The sequence below is a fragment of the Protomyctophum parallelum genome, assembly GCF_964188405.1.
Source record: "Protomyctophum parallelum genome assembly, chromosome: 3".
NCBI lineage: Eukaryota > Metazoa > Chordata > Actinopteri > Myctophiformes > Myctophidae > Protomyctophum > Protomyctophum parallelum.
This window is the reverse complement of record NC_139698.1, coordinates 55,267,619-55,285,825: the sequence shown is the minus strand read 5'-3', so window position 1 is coordinate 55,285,825 and position 18,207 is coordinate 55,267,619. Positions and strand designations below refer to the sequence as shown.

Below are 18,207 nucleotides of genomic sequence, written 5' to 3'. Positions count from 1 at the left end.
TTTAAGTATCAATAAGGGATTAATTCTAAACCAGCAGGAGAGGAGGTTTAAATTAAAACAACATGGCAGCATATATCAGATGGCTTCATGAAAATGAAAGAGAAAACGAAAGAGCACCTCAAAGAAGAATAAGGGACCGTCTAAACCCAGTCGAATATTATGACTATGATGAATTCAAAAGACGGTACTGTTACGAAGGAACGTAGTGCCTCTCTGACATCACAACCAGGACGTCAGGAGTGACATCACTCTCGACATCCCAAAACTATAAACACTGATGCCTAACGCAGGATTCACTGGAAGAAAGGAATTAAGAAGAAGTAGTACACCTTAGATACCATATCAAGACCTCACTACTGACCCTGCGCCCAAGGAGATAGATTATCCAGTTATATCTCCTCGGCATCCCCCCGATAACCTCGGTCTCGGTTACAAGTGGTCCTTAAACGCCGTCAAGAGAGGCCAGGTGAAAAAAAGGGACGCTCCCAATTTCGACCTGACCGCCCACCCGACCAGCGGACCCAAAAAACCTAAGGAGACGCCTTACAAACGTCTACATACAGTCCAAACTCACCCACCGAGAATTTTCATCATGTCCCAGCAGGGTGAGAGTCAACTCGAAGCTGCCCTACGCACCCTCGCGGAGGCTACCGCCGTTACGGCCGCGTGTGACAAGCGCCACGCCGAATTACTGGCGGCCATGGCCGATACTGCGGCAGCTCAAGACAGGCGCCTCACGGCGGCCATGAGGACCCTTGCAGCCATGAGGACCCTTGCAAACGCGGGACCCCCAGACTGCACCGGTCAGGCCCCAGCCCTGCCCTCGGAACATGAACCACCTGCCAGCGCGCCCCCAGGCGCCAGCAGCCACGGATCCGACAGCGGCCCACCCACCGGCCAATTGGCCCTCTGCGCTCAGGACGCGGCAGCCGGGGGACACACCACCCCACCCAGGGTGCTACATTGCAGAGCCCACTCTGCCCACCGATGTCGGAATCCAGCAGGTACCCCTCCGCAGGCGGGCCTGCCCTCAGGCCCGCCTGCCCTCAGGTCCGCCTGCCCTCAGGCCCGCCTGCCCTCAGGCCCGCCTGCCCTCAGGTCCGCCTGCCCTCAGGCCCGCCTGCCCTCAGGCCCACCTGCCCTCAGGCCCGCCTGCCCTCAGGCCCGCCTGCCCTCAGGTCCGCCTGTCCAGCATCCGGACAACGAGGCCCGTGAGCACTCCGCCTCACACGGCAGGGACAGCAGCATACGCGGTACCCCTCCGCCAGCCCCCGACACTACGGTCGACGGGGGGAGGAAGATCGGCCCCGGCCTCGACATGGTCGACCACGGCGTCAGCACTCAAGAGAGAAAGCTGGCAACGAACCTCCACTCAGGAGAGTTCGGGGGAGGGCCAGAGCCACCCCCCATCCCACTGACGCAGGCCAGCAGTGCACTGGATGGGTCAGGAGAGAACGGTGCGAGGGCTGGCCTGGGCACACCCTCGCACACCCGAGCCACCTGTCGTCCACCCGACTGGCCCATCAGCAGGAAGGACGACGGCGACCCACAGGGTCTCGGGCTATCTCCCGATACAAGCCAACCGCCATCATGCACCAACCATGAGCCACGCCAAGCGGACAGCCAAGCGACCACTGAGGACGTTCAGCTTCACGATCCGAACGCCCTCAAGGCGCCAACTGCCGCAGTGCCAACAACCGAGACGGCAACTACCTCTGTCTCAAGTACAGCTCTAACTGCTACAGCGCTGGCAGTCAAGACTGCCTCGGTCCCCGCCCCAAGCGTGAGCACACCGCTAGAGACCAAGAGATACGAACCTAGCATCGCGCAGACAGGGAACAAGGAGAGCACCACTTTAGCCCCAAGGAGTGGCCAAGTCGCCACGCCCCACCTTGTTCCTTGTGTGAACTCGCCTCGAGACGAGCACGCGCAGGCATTACAGCAGCAGACCATCACCGGGAAGACATCCCACCCGGCGCCCAGGAGAGGCGATAACGCCCTGCTCGATGGAAAGCCGCTGCAGATCAACGAGACGAAACCGAACAAAGCCAAGCCGACTAGGCTAGGCCGGCTAGGTTTAGCCATTCTGGTAATCTCACTGACAGCCGCAGCTGTTCATCACGCTGGGACGGCACGGCCCAGGCAACCGCTAATGATCACCGCGGGCCATCAGAAGATCAGCGTCTACCAGAGGAATGACTGGTTGGCACCAATCGACTCGAGTACGTCCCAGCCTGGCAACCCGCCAGGACCACAAACGAGACCCGGCGCAGCCAAGGCCGAACTCCCCGGTGGAGAGGGCCTTAGATCAGTCATGAAACAGCAGGAGCCAGTCATTGGTTGGACACACCCAGCGGCCGCCAGCTGGACACGATCCCACACCACGTTCAAACGCCTCATCCTCGAGGTCCTATGGTGTTTGCTCCATTCATCATTTCAGATGCTGTAAGACCCCTGACCAACAGGTCCCGCTGACTGCAAGTCAGCAGCGAAGTCGGCGTTCCGCAGCCTAGTACCGCCCGACACCCCAGTCCCGTCCCGCAAAGGACGCACCAAGGCCACTGCGTTTGAATAACGCAGGGGGGGAGAGGAACAAACGGAACAAACAACAGCGACAGCGCACGCCGACAAGATGAATACGCTACAACGGCCCAAGCATCGTTGTGCAGCTCACCTCCAACACTGATGCACCGCCACCACCCAAGCCCGAAGAACAGGTCAACACTCGGACAGAGTCTGCGAGAGCACCTCAACACACCTCAGGGCAGAGCCCGAAGGAAGCCTCCTCGCACACGAGGCCAGAGCCCGGAGCGACGACGGCCGCCACGGGTGTGAGCTCGAGGGAGGACTCCCCATCTGCACCACAGCCGTAGTGCCAAGGCCCCAAAGCAGAGTTGCACCCAATCCGCAATACCAGCGACGCAAGCCGCCCCAGAGGAAGTGGCGAGTTCAGGGCCGATCAAGAGGAGCCATCCTGGACTCCAGGCCTGTGAGCCATGCCTGATCCGGACACCGGATCGCCCTTCCCATGGGCCAGCCCGACCCCACCAGTCACCTGTCGCGAAGCCAAGCTGCTCAGCGACAATCCCCGGTTCTACATCGACCAGTCGCCCCTCGTGAAGAAGCCCCAGACGCAGTCATACAGCCGCATCTACCCACGGCACACGACGCGGCAGTTCGAGTTCCAAGAAGCTGCCGGACACAGCCACAATGATCAGAGAGAACGAATAGTGAAGCCCACAGCCTCACTAAGGGGGAGTGTTACGAAGGAACGTAGTGCCTCTCTGACATCACAACCAGGACGTCAGGAGTGACATCACTCTCGACATCCCAAAACTATAAACACTGATGCCTAACGCAGGATTCACTGGAAGAAAGGAATTAAGAAGAAGTAGTAGACCTTAGATACCATATCAAGACCTCACTACTGACCCTGCGCCCAAGGAGATAGATTATCCAGTTATATCTCCTCGGCATCCCCCCCGATAACTAGACCATACCTCGGTCTCGGTTACAGGTACAGATTCAGCAAAGACTCTGTAATGACAATACTTGCTAAAATCGGGCCTGCAATTGAACATGCCACTGAGAGGAATGCAGCTGGACCTCCCTTGCTCCAGCTACTGATAGCCTTGCGCTTTTATGCAACCGGATGCTTCCAGCTGGTGGATGGGGACCTTTTCGGAGTACATGACTCAACAGTGAGTAGAATTGTTGAAAGAGTATCCCGAGCAATTGCGTCTTTAAAAAAAAAACAGTACATAAGATTTGCTCCAACAAGAGAAACATCTGCTGAGTTTTACAGAAGATCTGGTTTTCCAGGAGTGCTAGGAGCAATTGACTGTACGCACATCCCCATTCAAAACCCCGGTGGAGCAAATGGAGAGCTGTTTGGCAACAGGAAGGGACACTTTTCAATTAATGTTCAGGCTGTGTGTGACGAGGAGGGCCAAATCAGCAACATTGTAGCTCGATGGCCAGGAGCAACACATGACAGCCGGATTTTTGACAACAGCCACCTCTGTGCTCTGCTTGAAAGTCAGGCCTTTCAAGGCCACCTAGTTGGTGACCTTGGATATGCCTGCCGTGCAATTTACAATTTACAATTTAGGCATTTAGCAGACGCTCTTAATCCAGAGCGATTTACAATAATCAAGAACAAAAGCATGGGAATACATCACAAAAGCATTTATCACTAGAAACAAAATTTCAAGAAATTTTACTGGGTGCCTGAAGCTCGCCAAGTCTGTGCAGCATTTGAGCCACGGACCACCATTTGATGACATTTAGACTCTCAGAAGGGTCCATTTGGTTACATGTGAGCCAGGAGGTCTCCCCATTGACTTCCAATGGGGTATTTTGTCTTAGTTTATTGTGCATTACGTTGCCACCAACATTCTAATGCTAACATGCTAACATGCCAATACTAACATGCTAACATGCTAACATTTTAATGCTAACATGCTAATGCTAACATGTTAATGCTAACATGATATCAAGCTAAAATGCTAACATGCTAACATGCTAATGCTATCATGCTAACATGCTAATGCTAACATGCTAATGCTATCATGCTAACATGCTAATGCTATCATGCTAACATGCTAATGCTAACATGCTAATGCTATCATGCTAACATGCTAATGCTATCATGCTAACATGTTAATGCTATCATGCTAACATTCTAATGATAACATGCTAACATGCTAATGTTATCATGCTAATGCTATCATGCTAACATGATAATGCTATCATGCTAATGCTAACATGCTAATGCTATCATGCTAACATGCTAATGCTAACATGCTAATGCTAACATGTTAACATGCTAATGCTAACATGCTAATGCTATCATGCTAACATGCTAATGTTATCATGTTAATGCTATCATGCTAACATGCTAATGTTAACATGCTAATGCTAACATACTAATATGCTAACATGCTAATGCTAACATGCTAACATGCTAATGCTATCATGCTAACATGCTAATGCTATCATGCTAATGCTATCATGCTAACATGCTAATGCTAAGATGTCTGAGCTGTAAGGGTCCATTTGGTTTCGTTCAGGGGGGCGGCCCGGTTCCAGCGAGCCGCCCTGCTTCTGAAATGGTCGAGAAATGACAGAGTTACGTGTTTCCCCGATTTTCTCCATTGACTTTCAATGTGTGTGTGTGTGTGCGTGCACATGTGTGCATGTGCGTGCATGTGCGTTCGTGTGTGCGCGTGTTTGAGAGGTGGTCAACTTGACCTTGAATCATTAACAAAGTATCATTTTCACCTGGGCTAGGGCTAGTCTATGCGAATGCAAACACTATTGAAAGTTAAAACCACACTGACTCAGTGAGATAACGTATGTCCGAACAAATTGCTCTATCGCAAAAAGTAAACGTCAAATGCGATTTCTGTTTTTGCCGTGAGTGACCCGAGACATTGAGGTACGCCGTGTGCGATCGTGGTATTGGTACGATAAAAAACGTGGTTATGAGAGCGAGTTAAGAAATTGTGTTTGTGATGAAAAAATTGCTGACTCATTCATGCATTTAACATGGAGTTGTATGACACATTATGATGGTACACCTGTCGCTTTCAGGGCTGTAGTTCACGTACCGTATGGAACTGGGCTGTGGTTGTGACATTGGGTGAAAGAGGACGAGTGTGGCTAAAAAAAACCATGCGTGTAAAGTTAATATTTTGGCCGTGAGGACGATTTGTTCGGAGAATTTCGCTACAGTCTTCAGATTGGCTTCTCCCTCTGACCCGCTCTCTCTCTGGCCGTGCGACACTGAGAGTCGAGATTTTTGCTCAGACCACACACACTTTGAACTGCGATAGCGGGCAAACCGTGCAACGTATTCGAATTCCGTCTGAACCACAACAAAGTCGATGGCCTCGTGTGCTGTTTGAGGTTTAAATCGTGTTTCTACGTAACAGTATGTCAGAGTAATATGGCTCCAAAGTAACGTGTCGTTTTCTGTTTTTACCCGCGTTTCCCCATTGACTTTGCATGGGGCATTTTTCGCGTCGTTTATTGCGAATTACGTCGGCACGGTAACCCGAAACGGAAAGAAAAGCACAAGCACACCATTCCCGGCCGAGCCGCACGTTTCGATGTATATATTGTGGGGCTTTGGTAAACCGTGCGGCCGGCCATAGACGTCAAAGTTTCGTGTCTTGATTATTATTGCTGCGATTAAGTATGTGTTGCGGATTTCAACCTGTGTTTCTGCCATTGCATGGCAGGCACCCAGAATAAAGAAATAGACTCCTTCATAACCGCTCTCTTAGAGCAGCACTTAGAGCAGTTACAGTGGGCTGCTATTTGAAACTGGCCCTGCTAAAAAAGCCAATTTTTCCACACTGTAGGCCTCCACATTTCTTCCCATTTTGAGGGACGATAGCCCCTCCTATGCCCAGGTTAGTGTGTTTGTGTGTACCTGTACCCCATAGCGATTATTTGATTGGCTGAGTAGGGAATGTGTACCGCAAAATGTGTGATAATGGGCTTGGCACGGAATGTGATGATGTATGATGATAAGAGCGCCTCTCACTTCACACTAAATGTGATTTTTTTTTACTTTCAACTGTAATATAGGCTATTATCAGCTAACAGCCTATAATAGCTGACAATGACGTTATATATTCCCTTCTTCTCTGGAATCCTGCCTCAAAGCAGCAGAAAACTGTCGTTCCCTGGCCTGATGTCATCGCTAGGGACACATGCATCAGTAAGCAGGAACTGGGCATGGCAATGAAGGACCGGAAAGTCTGGCGTGGCATTGTGTGTGTGTGTGTGTGTGTGTGTGTGTGTGTGTGTGTGTGTGTGTGTGTGTGTGTGTGTGCGTGCGTGCGTGAGTCTCTGTGTCACAGGCACGTGCAGAGGGGGGTGGGGTTTTTCTTTTTTTTTGTCTTTTTTTGGCCACATAACTAAGGGCATGTGTGGGGGAATGTGATGTGGGGGGCCAATACAAGCTTATGTGGGGGCCAATTAGGGCTTGTGTGGGGGGGCAATAAGGGCTTATGTGGGGGGCCAATAAGTGCCATTGGCCCTTCAAGACGAACATTTGACAAGTAATGATAATTCCACTATCATAATGAATTATCTTTTAATCTGCCATCAGTCAGTTTTAGTTTCAGATTCAGGAGAACATATTGCTTATTTTACTGTCCAATGACACAAGGGATCGGCGCACAAGTGTGATTTTTTCATATAATTGTATATTTGTACAAATGTTCTGATATGAATTGAAAATGAAGGACCTTAATGTAAACTAGAAACAAAATTTCAAGAAATTTTACTGGGTGCCTGAAGCTCGCCAAGTCTGTGCAGCATTTGAGCCACGGACCACCATTTGATGACATTTAGCCTCTCAGAAGGGTCCATTTGGTTACATGTGAGCCAGTTCTCCCCATTGACTTTCAATGAGGTATTTTGTCTTAGTTTATTGCGTTGCCACCAACATTCTAATGCTAACATGTTAATACTAACATGCTAACATTTTAATGCTAACATGCTAATGCTAACATGATATCAAGCTAAAATGCTAACATGCTGCTAACATGCTAACATGCTAATGCTATCATGCTAATGTTATCATGCTAACATGCTAATGCTAACATGCTAATGCTAACATGCAAACATGCTAATGCTAACATGCTAATGCTATCATGCTAATGCTAACATGCTAACATGCTAATGCTATCATGCTAACATGCTAACATGCTAATGTTAACATGCTAATGCTATCATGCTAACATGCTAATGCTAACATGCTAATGTTAACATGCTAATATGCTAACATGCTAATGCTAACATGTTAATGCTAACATGCTAACATGCTAATGCTAACATGCTAATGATATCATGCTAACATGCTAATGCTAACATGCTAACATGCTAATGCTAACATGCTAACATGCTAATGCTAATATATTAATGCTAACATGCTAATGCTATCATGCTAATGCTATCATGCTAACATGCTAACATGCTAATGCTAACATGCTAATGCTATCATGCTAACATGCTAACATGCTAATGCTAACATGTTAATGCTAACATGCTATCATGCTAACATGCTAATGCTAACATGCTAATGCTAACATGCTAATATGCTAACATGCTAATGCTAACATGCTAATGCTAACATGCTAACATGCTAATGCTATCATGCTAACATGCTAATGCTAACATGCTAATGCTATCATGCTAACATGCTAATGCTATCATGCAAACATGTTAATGCTAACATGCTAATGCTATCATGCTAACATGTTAATGCTATCATGCTAAGATTCTAATGCTAACATGCTAACATGCTAATGCTATCATGCTAATGCTATCATGCTAACATGCTTACATGCTAATGCTAACATGCTAATGCTAACATGCTAACATGCTAATGCTATCATGCTAACATGCTATCATGCTAACATGCTAATGCTAACATGCTAATGCTAACATGCTAACATGCTAATGCTAACATGCTAACATGCTAATGCTATCATGCTAACATGCTAACATGCTAATGTTAACATGCTAATGCTATCATGCTAAGATGCTAATGCTAACATGCTAATGCTAACATGCTAATATGCTAACATGCTAAAGCTAACATGCTAATGCTAATATGCTAACATGCTAAAGCTAACATGCTAATGCTAACATGCTAACATGCTAATGCTAACATGCTAATGCTATCATGCTAACATGCTAATGCTAAGATGTCTGAGCTGTAAGGGTCCATTTGGTTTCGTTCAGGGGGGCGGCCCGGTTGCGGCGAGCCGCCCTGCTTCTGAAACGGTCGAGAAATGACAGAGTTACGTGTTTCCCCGATTTTCTCCATTGACTTTCAATGTGTGTGTGTGCGTGCACATGTGTGCATGTGCGTGCATGTGCGTTCTTGTGTGCGCGTGTTTGAGAGGTGGTCAACTTGACCTTGAATCATTAACAAAGTATCAATTTCACCTGGGCTAGGGCTAGTCTATGCGAATGCAAACACTATTGAAAGTTAAAACCACACTGACTCAGTGAGAGAACGTATGTCCGAACAAATTGCTCTATCGCAAAAAGTAAACGTCAAATGCGATTTTTGTTTTCGCCGTGAGTGACCCGAGACATTGAGGTACGCCGTGTGCGATCGTGGTATTGGTACGATAAAAAACGTGGTTATGAGAGCGAGTTAAGAAATTGTGTTTGTGATGAAAAAATTGCTGACTCATTCATGCATTTAACATGAAGTTCTATGACACATTATGATGGTACACCTGTCGCTTTCAGGGCTGTAGTTCACGTACCGTATGAATCTGGGCTGTGGTTGTGACATTGGGTGAAAGAGGACGAGTGTGGCTACAAAATTACCAAAACCCATGCGTGTAAAGTTAATATTTTGGCCGTGAGGACGATTTGTTCAGAGAATTTCGCTACAGTTTTCACATTGGCTTCTCCCTCTGACCCGCTCTCTCTCTGGCCGTGCGACACTGAGAGTCGAGATTTTTGCTCAGACCACACACACTTTGAACTGAGATAGCGGGCAAACCGTGCAACGCATTCGAATTCCGTCTGAACCACAACAAAGTCGATGGCCTCGTGTGCTGTTTGAGGTTTAAATCGTGTTTCTACGTAACAGTATGCCAGAGCAATGTGGCTCCAAAGTAACGTGTCGTTTTCAGTTTTTACCCGCGTTTCCCCATTGACTTTGCATGGGGCATTTTTCGCGTCGTTTATTGCGAATTACGTCGGCACGGTAACCCGAAACGGAAAGAAAAGCACAAGCACACCATTCCCGGCCGAGCCGCACGTTTCGATGTATATATTGTGGGGCTTTGGTAAACCGTGCGGCCGGCCGTAGACGTCAAAGTTTCGTGTCTTGACGATTATAATTAAGTATTGGTTGCGGATTTCAACCTGTGTTTCTGCCATTGCATGGCAGGCACCCAGAATTATTATTATTATTATTATTAGCCGCCTACAGTAGCCTACAGTAAGTAGTAAGTGCTGGGTTATCAAATAATAATAACAATACAGAAATCTTGACGTTAATGTCAGAGACCAAAACTCGTTTTGCAAGCACATCCGGACCGCTTTCACTGCAACACCACACCACTTCCTGTTTGAAAACTTGGTAAGTAGCGTCCCTATGTGTACTATATTGTGTACTATAGTATTATATTAATTTAACACCTAAATGGACACATTGCGTTTGTCCCAGTTCATCACTTTGTTAAACAACAGACCCGACACCATTACTTACTATTTGTCCCGTTTTTTATGTCCGTTTTTGCTCTCAATTGTCAGAGTTTATTGTGAGAGTTTATTGTGCTAACAGTTAGCTACCAGGCTAATTAGCTCCCAGCCGTCATAACAGGAACACACAAACACTGCGTGTTGCTGTTATGACTTATGACGTTGAGTCATACATGTCTATAAATTAATTGTACTAAACGGGTTTTAATCTGTGAAGTAGTTTTCATGTCATTAACTAGCAGCTAACACTAGCAGTGTTTTTTTCCCCTCCCAGTACAGTCATTAATGAAGTGATGTTACGTGACACATGTGCACAGGACAGCTAGAGCAGTGGTTCCCAAAGTGGGGTCCGTGGGCCCCTAGAGGTCCTTGAGTTGTAGGGGGTCCCCAGCTAAATGATAGTTAGGAACCAAATGGACCCTTATGGGTCTGTAACTATGAGAGTTACAATCCTTTTATATGAATTGGGGGTCCCAGAGATATAAATGAAACTGAACTACATGAAATGTAGTTAATATGCATGTCAAACTGGGGGTCCTTGAAATTAAACGGGTTCTTAGTTATGGTCCAGGGTCCCTGTATCTTTTCAACTGGGGGTCAATTAGTGTCAATTTGGTGACCTTGACATCTTGGTTTTGAAAAGTATCTAAACTCTGTCTCTCTGTCTTTCTCTCTCTCTCTCTCTCTCTCTCTCTCTCTCTCTCTCTCTCTCTCTCTCCCCCCCTCCTTTGCATCACGGTGAGTTGTGAGCTTGTACATTGGCTAATTTTAAACAATTGAGTACTTTTTACTTTGGTACTGTAGCAATATAGACTGTTTACTTGCAACAGTGTTTTTTATATTGGAAATAAACAACTGGTTAATTGCTTATTTTGATCTTCATTTTGCAGATGAAATTACTATCCTGCCTACATCTGAGTAAGTATAGATAAATGGGCATGTTGTGTAGTTTATTTTCCAGTTCGGTTACCTGTTCTGTATTTGGGAGGTCGGTACCTTAGGGTCCCTTGAATGTCAATCCACTCTCCATGGGATGCACTGTTACCACTGTCTGCTCACAGACAAATCTAACGTCACTTGAGTGTTGATGAGGTCAGGTGTTTCAAATATGCAACAGGTGCAGTAGGAGATTGTGAAAACTTGAAACGTGAATTAGTGCTAATTGGCTAGCTACCAACCACTATGTGGAATTGTGTTGTTTCTAAGACTATATCCTTGCCCGAGTACTTTGCAGTTGTGGTTTAAAATGTGGAGTCATTTTAGCGTGCTTGTGCTGTGAGACTGCAGCAAGAATGTGACCCAACATCACATTATTCCTCCCTCCCTGTAGAACGCTGTGGCCCCCCTGCTGCCTAATGTCCCTTATTAATATTGTAAAAGTAGCAGATCTACAAGCTTGCAACACACTGTGCTTGTAGATCAGCCTTATTCGGCATGCAACACCTCATATGCTGAAATATCAGTTAAATTGTACAGAGCTGTGCCATTTACCAGCTGATGCCACAAAACAATTAGAGGTAGGCTATATTACTGAGAGTTCTATGCATTGATCATGCAGGTGAACAGAAAATGTTGCTGATTCGGTCATTTAAGTTTAGCCTTTTATTTGTTATCAGACAGTGTATTCTATACTGTTGAATTAAAAATGCCTTCTAAAACCTAACCTACGGTTTTTGATTAACCCATTTTGACCTGAGATCAGATTCTAAAAATGTCTTCTACATCCTGACAGTTTTCTAAAAAAGCTATGTTTCTATGTCAGTGGTTCTTCGGTTTTTCAAAAATAGCAGACCTACAAGCTCGTAGAGCGCCACTCGGTGGCGCACTATGAGCTTGTAGATCTGCTATTTTTCAATAGCTAAAGCATAACATAATGCTAACACCAAAAGTTCCCGCCACAATGGGTTAAAAAAGAAAATAATGGAAATTAATAAATACAAATTCTGCATGTATAGCAACTACAAACTGATTAATTTCTTCTATCTCCTTCAATCTGCAGATCAAACGGCACCACCCTACCTTCTGAGTAAGTATTAACTGTATCAGCTTAATATTTGCAGATAAATGGTAATGAATGGCCTACCAAACATCACTGGAATCTCTACATAATAGATCTATGTGGGATTTGCATTCTCTTCCACACTTCACACAGGGCGATACATTGACACAGCATTTTACAGTGAAGATTGGGATCCCAGAGATATAGATTAATTTGGATCAAATGGGGCTCTGTGGCATAATGCATATCAAACTGGGGGTTCCATGAAGTTAAAAAGGTTGAGAATCACTGAACGCTAAACTGTATTGGAATGCCATTGCGTACTGTACAATCCTCACGATTTAACCCAGATGTATGCATCGTCAATCACTGAAAATAAATCTACAAGCTCACAATGTGGGTGACGTTCAATTTAGCCGGAATGTGAGCTTGCAGGTCTGATTTTCAGCTCACAACTCACAAGAAAATCTCAGCCACTCGTTCACTCACACTCAACACACTCGCACTCAAACAAACGGCAATGATTTATGTTCGGACACTGACGTTATTTACCAGCTGATATCACAAATCTACTGAGGTTTACAGGTTTTATTCACATGCATCATGCAGGTAGTACAGGTGCAATACTTTTTTCTGCCAGTGGATTGAATACAAACCATATTTAATGTAAATGTGAAATCAGCGCCTTACTGATTTAATGTGGTTGACGTTTTAGTATTTTAGGATATTAAGTAATAAGGTCAGTGGGGGACGGTGGCACAGTTGGTAGTGCTGTCGCCTCACAGCTAAAGGTCCTGGGTTCGATTCCTGCTCGGGGCGCTGTGGGTGCTGGCGGCGTGTTTCCTCCTCCACGTCATCAGTGCCCATACCCGAGGCGGGGTTGGCGAAAGGGCCTTTCTGTGTGGAGTTTGCTTGTTCTCCCCGTGTCCCCTAGGGTAGGTACCCTCACAAAAACATGCAGTAATCCTGGTCTCTAAACTGCCTCCCCCTGGCCAGCCGGGGCTCCTGATGGAGGGGAAAGGAACTGGTTGGAATAACGTGTTCCTTCCACGCGCTACGTCCAACCAGGGAAACTCCCCCCTGTCAGGTGTAAAGTAGCAACTTGGACACTCAGGCATGAAGGAAGCATGAGTTAAGTCCGTTGCTCTCCCCAGGTTGGCGGAGGGTGTGTAGAGCCCAGGATCACATTAGATGATTGACAAAGGGGTGAAAAATGGGTTACAAAATCGTGGGATAAAAAATATATTAAAAAAAAAAGTAATAAGGTCAATGATTTTCAAACTTTTTGATTTCAAGGGCCCCAAAAAAAGTATGAAAATATGTGCCAGGAACACATTTTTCTTTTTAAACAGACCTGCATGCTCATTTGCTATTTTCAAATGGCAAAGTATGTTGAAGTGCTTACATTGATTTAGATGGAACCCCCTCAAGGAACCCTGGAGGTTTCCGCAACCCAGACCCCACTTTGAGAACCACTGCCTTAAATGACCAACTGTCAACCTAGTGGTCATCACTAATACTCATAAGATGACACCATTCCTGCCTACCCACTTTGTCGCAGAGGATAGCAATGTGTTAGTGATGGCCAATTGAACGATAGGTTGAACTGTGTGAAGTGTTTAAATTGGAGCAGACTGATTAAATGCAAGCTGTTACAATGTAAGCCATTTAGTTAGAAATATGCAGCAGTGTGCATTGACCTTTACTCCTTTACCAGGAAATGATTGTAAATGGTCTATTAACAACACAAAAGAAAAATATTCTTTGAACAATTAAGTAATTGCTGATTTTCTCCTCAATTCTGTAGACTTAGCTGGTTGCTGTTGAGCTACACTTGAGTAAGTATTAGTTATCAACACTGATAATGTTTTTACACAATATTTAGGTGCAAGAAGTGATATAACACACACACACACACACAATTTTGACACACATGTTAACCACTTAGGCGTTATTCCTAGTATGGACTTTCAGTGGTGAGGTGACCACCGAACTACAACATGACGTCATGAGCTGCGGTGAAGAGCATACCACGGCCACCGCCTCAGCCCTACTCTCTGTTTTTACTCACCACCGCTCCACGCTATTTCAGCTCCGGTGGTCACCTCACCACCGAAAATCCACACTATGAATAGGCCTTTAAGCCCTGTATGATTAGCAAAAATAGCAGACCGACAAGCTCACAACGTGACTTGTGAATCTGTAGCTTTATAGCTTAAAAAAATACTTATGTTTATGGTGGAGGGGCAGATGTTTTGGTTAGGGACCCTTTGACCAAATGGCCACATTCTGAGCTTGTAGAACTGCTATTTGCAGCACACACCACTGTTGTACGATGGAGCACACATTATACTTTAAATATTGAATTGTCTGGTTGATGTAATTAGCAATTGCATAGTCCATACAGTACAGTAACTGACTACATACGGATTGTTAATCCTGTGGGGAAGATTCAGAACAGCTAGCCTAATGGCTGCAAAGAAACATGGTAATGTTATCAAATATCAATGTACTTTTTCTACTATCTTGCTTATGCATTTATGTTACTGATATACTTGTATAAACGTGACTATGAATATTATTTCTTTCAGGTAAACCTTGTGCAGTGAACCCTGTGTTCCAGTGGATCCTGTTTTTCCTCTTAACCCAACACCCCAAACCCTGCTATCTCTCTGCCTCTGTCTTTTGTCTCTACCCTTTCTCTCTCTCGCTCGGAGAAGTCTCAGAGTTGGGAGCAACTCTTGAGACTTGCTCTGGTCATACCTCATACAAACCTTGATATACACAATCCTTTATATACCAATCCTTTATATACCAATACTTTATATACCATCCTTGATATACAATCCTTGATATATGTTGACATTGATATACGTTGATATACAAACTGGCCAACTATCCGGATACGAACTCCGCCTCAACTCATCAGCTTGGTGTCTGCACTCTACATACTGAACCAGGACTGGACTGCGTACTGGATACTGGATCATCAAAGCACACACATTTCACAATCTGTTTAGAATTAAATACTCTTAACATTAGTAGTCTGTACTCCTAGCAAGGAACACTTTGTACTAATCCAGAGTGCATTCTATTGAACAGTGTTCCATCAACTGAAGTAACTGCTATATGTAAAGAGTGTATACATTACAAATATATAATTTACATAATTCATCAATATATTGTTTAGCCTATATCCCCTGAATATTGAATTACTAATCTGACTATTCATTAGGCCTACTACTTGAAGGTTATTGCTTGTGTTAAAATTGTACATAATTTAATTGGTTCAAAACTAAACGGTATCATTTCCACATTCCCGAGTACAGTTTATGCATACATAGTTTAATCAAATCTTTGATCAAATACTAAATCTACAAAAGTAGTGTATCATATCTATATTTGAACTGCATATACTTATAGTTACCTTATAGATACACCGATTGAATTAATAACTGATATTTGTCTGCTGCACTAATCAATTCCTGTTATCTTATTTTCCTGTTCATATTTGTGGTTACTGTGGTCATAAGTGGATGTGTGATAAATCACTTGCTTCTGTTTGGTACTATAGTGAATGTCCCTCAGTGATTGAGATTGCATTGTGGTTTTCAGTAGCTCACATCTGGTATATTACGTAGAATTCTGTGAAACTACAGTTGACGTCTGGTCCTATATTACAATTGTTTCATAATTTTCTGGGTGTCTATAAAACAAGTTGCTAGTGAACAGCCTACTGTATCAATCACATTCTCTGAAGATATTTGAATATCGTAGTCCCTAAGTAAGTTACCATAAAAACATTGCAAAGCACAAACGTTTACGCAATATTTAAGGTTTACCAGTGTGACAAATAGCCTACAAGAACAAAACGTTACCATGGTGAGGAAAGGGAAAAAAAGTCAAGCTAAAAAACAATACTGGTCCAAGTTGAAATTATCTGACGATGTGATACCAGGTCAACAAAAGCATGTTCCCCACAGCTGCAATGATGTGGAACCGATGTACTACACTGATGCTGTCAAACAGGTTAGTCACAGTAAAGTTGGACATCTGTCAGGGACATCGCATATTCAACACAAAGGCCAATCTGACGAGACAAGTGTTGCAGCATCCCATAGTCAAAACAGCAGTAAATACAATGTATTTTCCAGGAATAAGCAGTGTGCCTGTAGTTCTCTAATTTTTCTGTCATTCCTTCATGAGGAAGAACACATTACAACAGCAAACCTGGACCTTGTATTGCAAAAGGGCGACACCATGTACACAAAGGTCAAGTGTCAGTTAGATGCTAAAGTCAGAAAAACAGCCGATCTACAAGCTCACGAAGGGGGACAGTTCCCTAAAACAAAGAATAAAATTGATCATACTCATCTAGCTACCGATGAACTACCGGACAAAGTGTCTGCCCGCGACAATGACTACCAGTGCCATGTAACAAAGCATCTTTCCCAGTATGGAACCTTAGGAGACCCTCCATCTCATTATGCAGAAGAGTGCCTAAATCTAGAAGCAGGACTTAGCTGTTTGCTAAAAGACGTGAACTATGCATTGCTGGTAATGAGTGGTTTGGTAATTGCTGTGTTCAGGAACAGATCAGGACAATTTGGTTTCTTTGACCCACACTCTAGATCGCCTGATGGATTTCCATGTCTTGAATATTATCAACACTTAGGCACTGCTGTAATGCTTACATTCACAAAGTTGAAAGATATGATTAACAGGATTATTGAGTGCCAACTGGTGTTTGAGACGTTACCAACATGCACATATGAACTCATGCCTGTAGGATTTCACAGTGACAACCTGGATAACATTCATGTTACTATTGCCGACTCCATTGACCTGTCACCACGAGCTGGAATAGAAATTCAACATCAACATCAAACACAGATGTCTACAGCACAAACAGGCAGGCTAAACATTCATTGTCAGAAATGTCTGATGGGATTGCAGAACAGTATTTTCACACCGGCAATATTGAGTGTACTGATGACAGTGCTTTATTATCACCTATGACTGAACCGGAGGTTGACATAACGTCTGCTGTTGATCATCAACATTGTAATGTCACTTGCAATCAATTATCAAGTGCAGATTTTGAAACCCCACACACTAACTTAACTCACACTGAAGCCTCTCAAAGTATGACTTCCTGTAAGTTTGTGACTGAACAATCTTTCAAATTCACAATGAGCAAGGACCAGATAGCACACATGTCAAAATTGCCCAAAGGGCGCAGATACAAATTTAAGAGGACTTGTGAAAAACTTGCATTACCAAAAACAATACAGAGAAAGGAAACAAAAAATGTGAAAGAAAAGGCTTTGTATGCTAAATGCGAATTGTATAGACAAAGGAAAAAGTTGTATATTAAGAAGCGTTTTTCAAATGATAGTGCATTTAAAATGAAACATATGCAAACAATGAAACAAATCAGTCAGCGCAGGTACACAAATGATCATGAATTTAGACTCAGAAAGAAACACCACATTCAACACAGATACAAAAATGATCTTGAATTCAGACTCAGAAAGAAACAAAACATTCAACACAGATACAAAAATGATCTTGAATTCAGACCCAGACATATTGAAATCATGAAACGAATCAATCAACACAGATACAAAAATGACCCAGATTTCAGACGGCTTCATTTACAGAAATGTAATGCTAATTTTTATAAAAGATATCACAGTGAAGCAGCATATAGACTCTTTCATAAGATGCGTTGCACACGGAAAATAATACAACAATACAGACAAGAAGATGCACTACGTGCACAAAGATGTAACATTGAAATGCAACAAGCCATATCTGCTTTTAGAACAAGCATACAAGATGGCCCCACTAATGTCTGCACAGTATGCCATAGAGCATTGTTTCCAGATCGAGTAAAGCACTGCAATAGGACAGACTACGTAAAAAATCCAGATGTGGTGTCTGCTTGCTTGACAGGA

General features: G+C 44.3%; 1 long non-coding RNA gene across 1 annotated transcript; it reads left to right on the top strand.

Annotated features, from left to right (window-relative positions):
* The first annotated feature begins 12,052 nt into the window (after positions 1–12,052).
* LOC310855881 lies at positions 12,053–15,059 on the top strand. Its single transcript, XR_014569034.1, has 3 exons — positions 12,053–12,274; positions 14,055–14,085; positions 14,839–15,059. It is a non-coding gene; the product is annotated as an uncharacterized lncRNA (long non-coding RNA).
* Positions 15,060–18,207: the final 3,148 nt, after the last annotated feature.